Below are 13,474 nucleotides of genomic sequence, written 5' to 3'. Positions count from 1 at the left end.
TGTGGGTGGTATTATATTTGTTTTATTCATAGTCAATGTATAGGTCTGTTTGCAAGCAAATAGTTTTTACATGGATTTTAAGAATTATCAAATATCAAGACAGATAACTCTGTATTCCAATACAAACAATGACATTCAATTGATTTGTTTTGAAATGATTATGTTCACCACACTATGGTTTTATATCATAAATTATATAGAAATAGCAATTACAAAGAGAGAAAACAGTAAAACAAGCCTCAGCATAGTACTAGAAAAAGCTGATTCTACTGTATATTGCCTGTTATAATGATTTATTTCATATGATATGTACATTTTCTTATTTATTGACTTTTTAACCATGAATATATGAATTCTTCTTTTTTTATAGCTCTACTACAAAGTTGATACAGTAGGACAGATTACAGAAATAAGAAAACTGGCTTTTCTCATCAGCAATAGTGTGGCAATTCTAAAAGTTCAACATGCGGCCTACACAGCTAGCTCATGTGGAGAAGAGATATGAGACTGGTTGCGAATAAATGTACACTTAGTTAAGTGCATCATGGATCTACAAAGTGAAATATATGTACCAAAAATATTAGTTTATTCATAACTAAGCCTTTTTCAGCACTGCAGTCAATAGAACAATGATAGTGACAAGAATTGAGACTATTTCATACCTCAAACTATGGGAAAATACTTCTTGAGATCAGTTGTAAGTGGTTTTATATCATGCATGAAACAATAAACTAAAGTAGTTTTAAACACTGTTGGATAATTTGTACACTGTACCAGAAAACTGACACAATAAAAGTTATTAAATATGAACACAATCATTTTTTTCTAATTTTTTGGCATTCAAAGCAGTATGACGGCAAAAGACACAAATATTGCTATAATAAATTTGGTCTTACAAAACCTATAAATGTTTTTTTTTGTGCTGTAACCATATGAAATGCATGTATTTTTAATGGTTAATAACTCAAGAACTCAATCAGACTAAAAAAATGTAAATAAATTGTTTTCAATGAGTGGTTAAGCCTTAACATGATTTTATAATATCACAAAATGTGCCTTTTTAAAAGTTCTACATGTGGGTGGTATTATATTTGTTTTATTCATAGTCAATGTATAGGTCTGTTTGCAAGCAAATAGTTTTTACATGGATTTTAAGAATTATCAAATATCAAGACAGATAACTCTGTATTCCAATACAAACAATGACATTCAATTGATTTGTTTTGAAATGATTATGTTCACCACACTATGGTTTTATATCATAAATTATATAGAAATAGCAATTACAAAGAGAGAAAACAGTAAAACAAGCCTCAGCATAGTACTAGAAAAAGCTGATTCTACTGTATATTGCCTGTTATAATGATTTATTTCATATGATATGTACATTTTCTTATTTATTGACTTTTTAACCATGAATATATGAATTCTTCTTTTTTTATAGCTCTACTACAAAGTTGATACAGTAGGACAGATTACAGAAATAAGAAAACTGGCTTTTCTCATCAGCAATAGTGTGGCAATTCTAAAAGTTCAACATGCGGCCTACACAGCTAGCTCATGTGGAGAAGAGATATGAGACTGGTTGCGAATAAATGTACACTTAGTTAAGTGCATCATGGATCTACAAAGTGAAATATATGTACCAAAAATATTAGTTTATTCATAACTAAGCCTTTTTCAGCACTGCAGTCAATAGAACAATGATAGTGACAAGAATTGAGACTATTTCATACCTCAAACTATGGGAAAATACTTCTTGAGATCAGTTGTAAGTGGTTTTATATCATGCATGAAACAATAAACTAAAGTAGTTTTAAACACTGTTGGATAATTTGTACACTGTACCAGAAAACTGACACAATAAAAGTTATTAAATATGAACACAATCATTTTTTTCTAATTTTTTGGCATTCAAAGCAGTATGACGGCAAAAGACACAAATATTGCTATAATAAATTTGGTCTTACAAAACCTATAAATGTTTTTTTTTGTGCTGTAACCATATGAAATGCATGTATTTTTAATGGTTAATAACTCAAGAACTCAATCAGACTAAAAAAATGTAAATAAATTGTTTTCAATGAGTGGTTAAAAGCCTTAACATGATTTTATAATATCACAAAATGTGCCTTTTTAAAAGTTCTACATGTGGGTGGTATTATATTTGTTTTATTCATAGTCAATGTATAGGTCTGTTTGCAAGCAAATAGTTTTTACATGGATTTTAAGAATTATCAAATATCAAGACAGATAACTCTGTATTCCAATACAAACAATGACATTCAATTGATTTGTTTTGAAATGATTATGTTCACCACACTATGGTTTTATATCATAAATTATATAGAAATAGCAATTACAAAGAGAGAAAACAGTAAAACAAGCCTCAGCATAGTACTAGAAAAAGCTGATTCTACTGTATATTGCCTGTTATAATGATTTATTTCATATGATATGTACATTTTCTTATTTATTGACTTTTTAACCATGAATATATGAATTCTTCTTTTTTTATAGCTCTACTACAAAGTTGATACAGTAGGACAGATTACAGAAATAAGAAAACTGGCTTTTCTCATCAGCAATAGTGTGGCAATTCTAAAAGTTCAACATGCGGCCTACACAGCTAGCTCATGTGGAGAAGAGATATGAGACTGGTTGCGAATAAATGTACACTTAGTTAAGTGCATCATGGATCTACAAAGTGAAATATATGTACCAAAAATATTAGTTTATTCATAACTAAGCCTTTTTCAGCACTGCAGTCAATAGAACAATGATAGTGACAAGAATTGAGACTATTTCATACCTCAAACTATGGGAAAATACTTCTTGAGATCAGTTGTAAGTGGTTTTATATCATGCATGAAACAATAAACTAAAGTAGTTTTAAACACTGTTGGATAATTTGTACACTGTACCAGAAAACTGACACAATAAAAGTTATTAAATATGAACACAATCATTTTTTTCTAATTTTTTGGCATTCAAAGCAGTATGACGGCAAAAGACACAAATATTGCTATAATAAATTTGGTCTTACAAAACCTATAAATGTTTTTTTTTGTGCTGTAACCATATGAAATGCATGTATTTTTAATGGTTAATAACTCAAGAACTCAATCAGACTAAAAAAATGTAAATAAATTGTTTTCAATGAGTGGTTAAAGGTAGCAGGTACCAGTTTTGGTGTACCAGAACATGTGTCCCACGCAGAAATTTTGTTATAGTAAAGCATTGAGGTATATAATTGCATCATGTGGACTAAAAAAATAATTGAATGTAAATTCTAGGCTAGTATACTACACAAGTAAGTAGTTGCATACACAGGTTGGGGATTTCCTTCACACATGGGTCCAATCAGATGTCAAAATTGTGGTCTCCTCACTTGACGGCATCCAATCAAAGTAGTGAAAATATTCATTTTTTTGTAAACAAAAATATCTTGAGATTTTGATGGTAAGGATAGGTTCGGACAATGCTCTAATTCACTAAATATCCTTTATCTCTTGAATTTTGCCTAAAATTCTTGTCGGCTTTTAGCAGGATTCTGCAGGTGAGCAATAGATTGGTATCAGAGCATCACATTTTTTGCCTTATTTACAATGCATTTATAAATTTTTAAATCTCCATGCAGGACAGACACCCACATTTAAAGGTTTTCTATATATTTACATAAGCACGCACACATCTTGGTTCCTTGAAACCATACATTTTATTTGTATATAAGCTTGAAGGAATTTTCAAGAAAATAAAATCATAAATCCATGAAATTCTAAAGGTTTATTGTAAAATAACTGGTTTCTGCCACCTTAACGCAGGTACCAGTTTTGGTGTACCAGAACATGTGTCCCACGCAGAAATTTTGTTATAGTAAAGCATTGAGGTATATAATTGCATCATGTGGACTAAAAAAATAATTGAATGTAAATTCTAGGCTAGTATACTACACAAGTAAGTAGTTGCATACACAGGTTGGGGATTTCCTTCACACATGGGTCCAATCAGATGTCAAAATTGTGGTCTCCTCACTTGACGGCATCCAATCAAAGTAGTGAAAATATTCATTTTTTTGTAAACAAAAATATCTTGAGATTTTGATGGTAAGGATAGGTTCGGACAATGCTCTAATTCACTAAATATCCTTTATCTCTTGAATTTTGCCTAAAATTCTTGTCGGCTTTTAGCAGGATTCTGCAGGTGAGCAATAGATTGGTATCAGAGCATCACATTTTTTGCCTTATTTACAATGCATTTATAAATTTTTAAATCTCCATGCAGGACAGACACCCACATTTAAAGGTTTTCTATATATTTACATAAGCACGCACACATCTTGGTTCCTTGAAACCATACATTTTATTTGTATATAAGCTTGAAGGAATTTTCAAGAAAATAAAATCATAAATCCATGAAATTCTAAAGATTTATTGTAAAATAACTGGTTTCTGCCACCTTAAGCCTTAACATGATTTTATAATATCACAAAATGTGCCTTTTTAAAAGTTCTACATGTGGGTGGTATTATATTTGTTTTATTCATAGTCAATGTATAGGTCTGTTTGCAAGCAAATAGTTTTTACATGGATTTTAAGAATTATCAAATATCAAGACAGATAACTCTGTATTCCAATACAAACAATGACATTCAATTGATTTGTTTTGAAATGATTATGTTCACCACACTATGGTTTTATATCATAAATTATATAGAAATAGCAATTACAAAGAGAGAAAACAGTAAAACAAGCCTCAGCATAGTACTAGAAAAAGCTGATTCTACTGTATATTGCCTGTTATAATGATTTATTTCATATGATATGTACATTTTCTTATTTATTGACTTTTTAACCATGAATATATGAATTCTTCTTTTTTTATAGCTCTACTACAAAGTTGATACAGTAGGACAGATTACAGAAATAAGAAAACTGGCTTTTCTCATCAGCAATAGTGTGGCAATTCTAAAAGTTCAACATGCGGCCTACACAGCTAGCTCATGTGGAGAAGAGATATGAGACTGGTTGCGAATAAATGTACACTTAGTTAAGTGCATCATGGATCTACAAAGTGAAATATATGTACCAAAAATATTAGTTTATTCATAACTAAGCCTTTTTCAGCACTGCAGTCAATAGAACAATGATAGTGACAAGAATTGAGACTATTTCATACCTCAAACTATGGGAAAATACTTCTTGAGATCAGTTGTAAGTGGTTTTATATCATGCATGAAACAATAAACTAAAGTAGTTTTAAACTCTGTTGGATAATTTGTACACTGTACCAGAAAACTGACACAATAAAAGTTATTAAATATGAACACAATCATTTTTTTCTAATTTTTTGGCATTCAAAGCAGTATGACGGCAAAAGACACAAATATTGCTATAATAAATTTGGTCTTACAAAACCTATAAATGTTTTTTTTTGTGCTGTAACCATATGAAATGCATGTATTTTTAATGGTTAATAACTCAAGAACTCAATCAGACTAAAAAAATGTAAATAAATTGTTTTCAATGAGTGGTTAAAGGTAGCAGGTACCAGTTTTGGTGTACCAGAACATGTGTCCCACGCAGAAATTTTGTTATAGTAAAGCATTGAGGTATATAATTGCATCATGTGGACTAAAAAAATAATTGAATGTAAATTCTAGGCTAGTATACTACACAAGTAAGTAGTTGCATACACAGGTTGGGGATTTCCTTCACACATGGGTCCAATCAGATGTCAAAATTGTGGTCTCCTCACTTGACGGCATCCAATCAAAGTAGTGAAAATATTCATTTTTTTGTAAACAAAAATATCTTGAGATTTTGATGGTAAGGATAGGTTCGGACAATGCTCTAATTCACTAAATATCCTTTATCTCTTGAATTTTGCCTAAAATTCTTGTCGGCTTTTAGCAGGATTCTGCAGGTGAGCAATAGATTGGTATCAGAGCATCACATTTTTTGCCTTATTTACAATGCATTTATAAATTTTTAAATCTCCATGCAGGACAGACACCCACATTTAAAGGTTTTCTATATATTTACATAAGCACGCACACATCTTGGTTCCTTGAAACCATACATTTTATTTGTATATAAGCTTGAAGGAATTTTCAAGAAAATAAAATCATAAATCCATGAAATTCTAAAGATTTATTGTAAAATAACTGGTTTCTGCCACCTTAACGCAGGTACCAGTTTTGGTGTACCAGAACATGTGTCCCACGCAGAAATTTTGTTATAGTAAAGCATTGAGGTATATAATTGCATCATGTGGACTAAAAAAATAATTGAATGTAAATTCTAGGCTAGTATACTACACAAGTAAGTAGTTGCATACACAGGTTGGGGATTTCCTTCACACATGGGTCCAATCAGATGTCAAAATTGTGGTCTCCTCACTTGACGGCATCCAATCAAAGTAGTGAAAATATTCATTTTTTTGTAAACAAAAATATCTTGAGATTTTGATGGTAAGGATAGGTTCGGACAATGCTCTAATTCACTAAATATCCTTTATCTCTTGAATTTTGCCTAAAATTCTTGTCGGCTTTTAGCAGGATTCTGCAGGTGAGCAATAGATTGGTATCAGAGCATCACATTTTTTGCCTTATTTACAATGCATTTATAAATTTTTAAATCTCCATGCAGGACAGACACCCACATTTAAAGGTTTTCTATATATTTACATAAGCACGCACACATCTTGGTTCCTTGAAACCATACATTTTATTTGTATATAAGCTTGAAGGAATTTTCAAGAAAATAAAATCATAAATCCATGAAATTCTAAAGATTTATTGTAAAATAACTGGTTTCTGCCACCTTAAGCCTTAACATGATTTTATAATATCACAAAATGTGCCTTTTTAAAAGTTCTACATGTGGGTGGCTTTATATTTGTTTTATTCATAGTCAATGTATAGGTCTGTTTGCAAGCAAATAGTTTTTACATGGATTTTAAGAATTATCAAATATCAAGACAGATAACTCTGTATTCCAATACAAACAATGACATTCAATTGATTTGTTTTGAAATGATTATGTTCACCACACTATGGTTTTATATCATAAATTATATAGAAATAGCAATTACAAAGAGAGAAAACAGTAAAACAAGCCTCAGCATAGTACTAGAAAAAGCTGATTCTACTGTATATTGCCTGTTATAATGATTTATTTCATATGATATGTACATTTTCTTATTTATTGACTTTTTAACCATGAATATATGAATTCTTCTTTTTTTATAGCTCTACTACAAAGTTGATACAGTAGGACAGATTACAGAAATAAGAAAACTGGCTTTTCTCATCAGCAATAGTGTGGCAATTCTAAAAGTTCAACATGCGGCCTACACAGCTAGCTCATGTGGAGAAGAGATATGAGACTGGTTGCGAATAAATGTACACTTAGTTAAGTGCATCATGGATCTACAAAGTGAAATATATGTACCAAAAATATTAGTTTATTCATAACTAAGCCTTTTTCAGCACTGCAGTCAATAGAACAATGATAGTGACAAGAATTGAGACTATTTCATACCTCAAACTATGGGAAAATACTTCTTGAGATCAGTTGTAAGTGGTTTTATATCATGCATGAAACAATAAACTAAAGTAGTTTTAAACACTGTTGGATAATTTGTACACTGTACCAGAAAACTGACACAATAAAAGTTATTAAATATGAACACAATCATTTTTTTCTAATTTTTTGGCATTCAAAGCAGTATGACGGCAAAAGACACAAATATTGCTATTATAAATTTGGTCTTACAAAACCTATAAATGTTTTTTTTTGTGCTGTAACCATATGAAATGCATGTATTTTTAATGGTTAATAACTCAAGAACTCAATCAGACTAAAAAAATGTAAATAAATTGTTTTCAATGAGTGGTTAAAGGTAGCAGGTACCAGTTTTGGTGTACCAGAACATGTGTCCCACGCAGAAATTTTGTTATAGTAAAGCATTGAGGTATATAATTGCATCATGTGGACTAAAAAAATAATTGAATGTAAATTCTAGGCTAGTATACTACACAAGTAAGTAGTTGCATACACAGGTTGGGGATTTCCTTCACACATGGGTCCAATCAGATGTCAAAATTGTGGTCTCCTCACTTGACGGCATCCAATCAAAGTAGTGAAAATATTCATTTTTTTGTAAACAAAAATATCTTGAGATTTTGATGGTAAGGATAGGTTCGGACAATGCTCTAATTCACTAAATATCCTTTATCTCTTGAATTTTGCCTAAAATTCTTGTCGGCTTTTAGCAGGATTCTGCAGGTGAGCAATAGATTGGTATCAGAGCATCACATTTTTTGCCTTATTTACAATGCATTTATAAATTTTTAAATCTCCATGCAGGACAGACACCCACATTTAAAGGTTTTCTATATATTTACATAAGCACGCACACATCTTGGTTCCTTGAAACCATACATTTTATTTGTATATAAGCTTGAAGGAATTTTCAAGAAAATAAAATCATAAATCCATGAAATTCTAAAGATTTATTGTAAAATAACTGGTTTCTGCCACCTTAAGGTAGCAGGTACCAGTTTTGGTGTACCAGAACATGTGTCCCACGCAGAAATTTTGTTATAGTAAAGCATTGAGGTATATAATTGCATCATGTGGACTAAAAAAATAATTGAATGTAAATTCTAGGCTAGTATACTACACAAGTAAGTAGTTGCATACACAGGTTGGGGATTTCCTTCACACATGGGTCCAATCAGATGTCAAAATTGTGGTCTCCTCACTTGACGGCATCCAATCAAAGTAGTGAAAATATTCATTTTTTTGTAAACAAAAATATCTTGAGATTTTGATGGTAAGGATAGGTTCGGACAATGCTCTAATTCACTAAATATCCTTTATCTCTTGAATTTTGCCTAAAATTCTTGTCGGCTTTTAGCAGGATTCTGCAGGTGAGCAATAGATTGGTATCAGAGCATCACATTTTTTGCCTTATTTACAATGCATTTATAAATTTTTAAATCTCCATGCAGGACAGACACCCACATTTAAAGGTTTTCTATATATTTACATAAGCACGCACACATCTTGGTTCCTTGAAACCATACATTTTATTTGTATATAAGCTTGAAGGAATTTTCAAGAAAATAAAATCATAAATCCATGAAATTCTAAAGATTTATTGTAAAATAACTGGTTTCTGCCACCTTAAGCCTTAACATGATTTTATAATATCACAAAATGTGCCTTTTTAAAAGTTCTACATGTGGGTGGTATTATATTTGTTTTATTCATAGTCAATGTATAGGTCTGTTTGCAAGCAAATAGTTTTTACATGGATTTTAAGAATTATCAAATATCAAGACAGATAACTCTGTATTCCAATACAAACAATGACATTCAATTGATTTGTTTTGAAATGATTATGTTCACCACACTATGGTTTTATATCATAAATTATATAGAAATAGCAATTACAAAGAGAGAAAACAGTAAAACAAGCCTCAGCATAGTACTAGAAAAAGCTGATTCTACTGTATATTGCCTGTTATAATGATTTATTTCATATGATATGTACATTTTCTTATTTATTGACTTTTTAACCATGAATATATGAATTCTTCTTTTTTTATAGCTCTACTACAAAGTTGATACAGTAGGACAGATTACAGAAATAAGAAAACTGGCTTTTCTCATCAGCAATAGTGTGGCAATTCTAAAAGTTCAACATGCGGCCTACACAGCTAGCTCATGTGGAGAAGAGATATGAGACTGGTTGCGAATAAATGTACACTTAGTTAAGTGCATCATGGATCTACAAAGTGAAATATATGTACCAAAAATATTAGTTTATTCATAACTAAGCCTTTTTCAGCACTGCAGTCAATAGAACAATGATAGTGACAAGAATTGAGACTATTTCATACCTCAAACTATGGGAAAATACTTCTTGAGATCAGTTGTAAGTGGTTTTATATCATGCATGAAACAATAAACTAAAGTAGTTTTAAACACTGTTGGATAATTTGTACACTGTACCAGAAAACTGACACAATAAAAGTTATTAAATATGAACACAATCATTTTTTTCTAATTTTTTGGCATTCAAAGCAGTATGACGGCAAAAGACACAAATATTGCTATAATAAATTTGGTCTTACAAAACCTATAAATGTTTTTTTTTGTGCTGTAACCATATGAAATGCATGTATTTTTAATGGTTAATAACTCAAGAACTCAATCAGACTACAAAAATGTAAATAAATTGTTTTCAATGAGTGGTTAAAGCCTTAACATGATTTTATAATATCACAAAATGTGCCTTTTTAAAAGTTCTACATGTGGGTGGTATTATATTTGTTTTATTCATAGTCAATGTATAGGTCTGTTTGCAAGCAAATAGTTTTTACATGGATTTTAAGAATTATCAAATATCAAGACAGATAACTCTGTATTCCAATACAAACAATGACATTCAATTGATTTGTTTTGAAATGATTATGTTCACCACACTATGGTTTTATATCATAAATTATATAGAAATAGCAATTACAAAGAGAGAAAACAGTAAAACAAGCCTCAGCATAGTACTAGAAAAAGCTGATTCTACTGTATATTGCCTGTTATAATGATTTATTTCATATGATATGTACATTTTCTTATTTATTGACTTTTTAACCATGAATATATGAATTCTTCTTTTTTTATAGCTCTACTACAAAGTTGATACAGTAGGACAGATTACAGAAATAAGAAAACTGGCTTTTCTCATCAGCAATAGTGTGGCAATTCTAAAAGTTCAACATGCGGCCTACACAGCTAGCTCATGTGGAGAAGAGATATGAGACTGGTTGCGAATAAATGTACACTTAGTTAAGTGCATCATGGATCTACAAAGTGAAATATATGTACCAAAAATATTAGTTTATTCATAACTAAGCCTTTTTCAGCACTGCAGTCAATAGAACAATGATAGTGACAAGAATTGAGACTATTTCATACCTCAAACTATGGGAAAATACTTCTTGAGATCAGTTGTAAGTGGTTTTATATCATGCATGAAACAATAAACTAAAGTAGTTTTAAACACTGTTGGATAATTTGTACACTGTACCAGAAAACTGACACAATAAAAGTTATTAAATATGAACACAATCATTTTTTTCTAATTTTTTGGCATTCAAAGCAGTATGACGGCAAAAGACACAAATATTGCTATAATAAATTTGGTCTTACAAAACCTATAAATGTTTTTTTTTGTGCTGTAACCATATGAAATGCATGTATTTTTAATGGTTAATAACTCAAGAACTCAATCAGACTAAAAAAATGTAAATAAATTGTTTTCAATGAGTGGTTAAAGCCTTAACATGATTTTATAATATCACAAAATGTGCCTTTTTAAAAGTTCTACATGTGGGTGGTATTATATTTGTTTTATTCATAGTCAATGTATAGGTCTGTTTGCAAGCAAATAGTTTTTACATGGATTTTAAGAATTATCAAATATCAAGACAGATAACTCTGTATTCCAATACAAACAATGACATTCAATTGATTTGTTTTGAAATGATTATGTTCACCACACTATGGTTTTATATCATAAATTATATAGAAATAGCAATTACAAAGAGAGAAAACAGTAAAACAAGCCTCAGCATAGTACTAGAAAAAGCTGATTCTACTGTATATTGCCTGTTATAATGATTTATTTCATATGATATGCACATTTTTTTATTTATTGACTTTTTAACCATGAATATATGAATTCTTCTTTTTTTATAGCTCTACTACAAAGTTGATACAGTAGGACAGATTACAGAAATAAGAAAACTGGCTTTTCTCATCAGCAATAGTGTGGCAATTCTAAAAGTTCAACATGCGGCCTACACAGCTAGCTCATGTGGAGAAGAGATATGAGACTGGTTGCGAATAAATGTACACTTAGTTAAGTGCATCATGGATCTACAAAGTGAAATATATGTACCAAAAATATTAGTTTATTCATAACTAAGCCTTTTTCAGCACTGCAGTCAATAGAACAATGATAGTGACAAGAATTGAGACTATTTCATACCTCAAACTATGGGAAAATACTTCTTGAGATCAGTTGTAAGTGGTTTTATATCATGCATGAAACAATAAACTAAAGTAGTTTTAAACACTGTTGGATAATTTGTACACTGTACCAGAAAACTGACACAATAAAAGTTATTAAATATGAACACAATCATTTTTTTCTAATTTTTTGGCATTCAAAGCAGTATGACGGCAAAAGACACAAATATTGCTATAATAAATTTGGTCTTACAAAACCTATAAATGTTTTTTTTTGTGCTGTAACCATATGAAATGCATGTATTTTTAATGGTTAATAACTCAAGAACTCAATCAGACTAAAAAAATGTAAATAAATTGTTTTCAATGAGTGGTTAAAGCCTTAACATGATTTTATAATATCACAAAATGTGCCTTTTTAAAAGTTCTACATGTGGGTGGTATTATATTTGTTTTATTCATAGTCAATGTATAGGTCTGTTTGCAAGCAAATAGTTTTTACATGGATTTTAAGAATTATCAAATATCAAGACAGATAACTCTGTATTCCAATACAAACAATGACATTCAATTGATTTGTTTTGAAATGATTATGTTCACCACACTATGGTTTTATATCATAAATTATATAGAAATAGCAATTACAAAGAGAGAAAACAGTAAAACAAGCCTCAGCATAGTACTAGAAAAAGCTGATTCTACTGTATATTGCCTGTTATAATGATTTATTTCATATGATATGTACATTTTCTTATTTATTGACTTTTTAACCATGAATATATGAATTCTTCTTTTTTTATAGCTCTACTACAAAGTTGATACAGTAGGACAGATTACAGAAATAAGAAAACTGGCTTTTCTCATCAGCAATAGTGTGGCAATTCTAAAAGTTCAACATGCGGCCTACACAGCTAGCTCATGTGGAGAAGAGATATGAGACTGGTTGCGAATAAATGTACACTTAGTTAAGTGCATCATGGATCTACAAAGTGAAATATATGTACCAAAAATATTAGTTTATTCATAACTAAGCCTTTTTCAGCACTGCAGTCAATAGAACAATGATAGTGACAAGAATTGAGACTATTTCATACCTCAAACTATGGGAAAATACTTCTTGAGATCAGTTGTAAGTGGTTTTATATCATGCATGAAACAATAAACTAAAGTAGTTTTAAACACTGTTGGATAATTTGTACACTGTACCAGAAAACTGACACAATAAAAGTTATTAAATATGAACACAATCATTTTTTTCTAATTTTTTGGCATTCAAAGCAGTATGACGGCAAAAGACACAAATATTGCTATAATAAATTTGGTCTTACAAAACCTATAAATGTTTTTTTTTGTGCTGTAACCATATGAAATGCATGTATTTTTAATGGTTAATAACTCAAGAACTCAATCAGACTAAAAAAATGTAAATA

General features: G+C 30.2%; 1 long non-coding RNA gene across 1 annotated transcript; it reads left to right on the top strand.

Annotated features, from left to right (window-relative positions):
• Positions 1 to 9,598: 9,598 nt before the first annotated feature.
• LOC134720873 (uncharacterized) lies at positions 9,599 to 12,416 on the top strand. Its single transcript, XR_010107810.1, has 3 exons — positions 9,599 to 9,948; positions 10,697 to 11,023; positions 11,772 to 12,416. It is a non-coding gene; the product is annotated as an uncharacterized LOC134720873 (long non-coding RNA).
• Positions 12,417 to 13,474: the final 1,058 nt, after the last annotated feature.

The sequence above is a fragment of the Mytilus trossulus genome, chromosome 6 (genome assembly GCF_036588685.1).
Source record: "Mytilus trossulus isolate FHL-02 chromosome 6, PNRI_Mtr1.1.1.hap1, whole genome shotgun sequence".
Classification (NCBI taxonomy): domain Eukaryota; kingdom Metazoa; phylum Mollusca; class Bivalvia; order Mytilida; family Mytilidae; genus Mytilus; species Mytilus trossulus.
The sequence above is the reverse complement of the archived record's forward strand: the minus strand, read 5'-3'. Positions and strand labels throughout refer to the sequence as shown.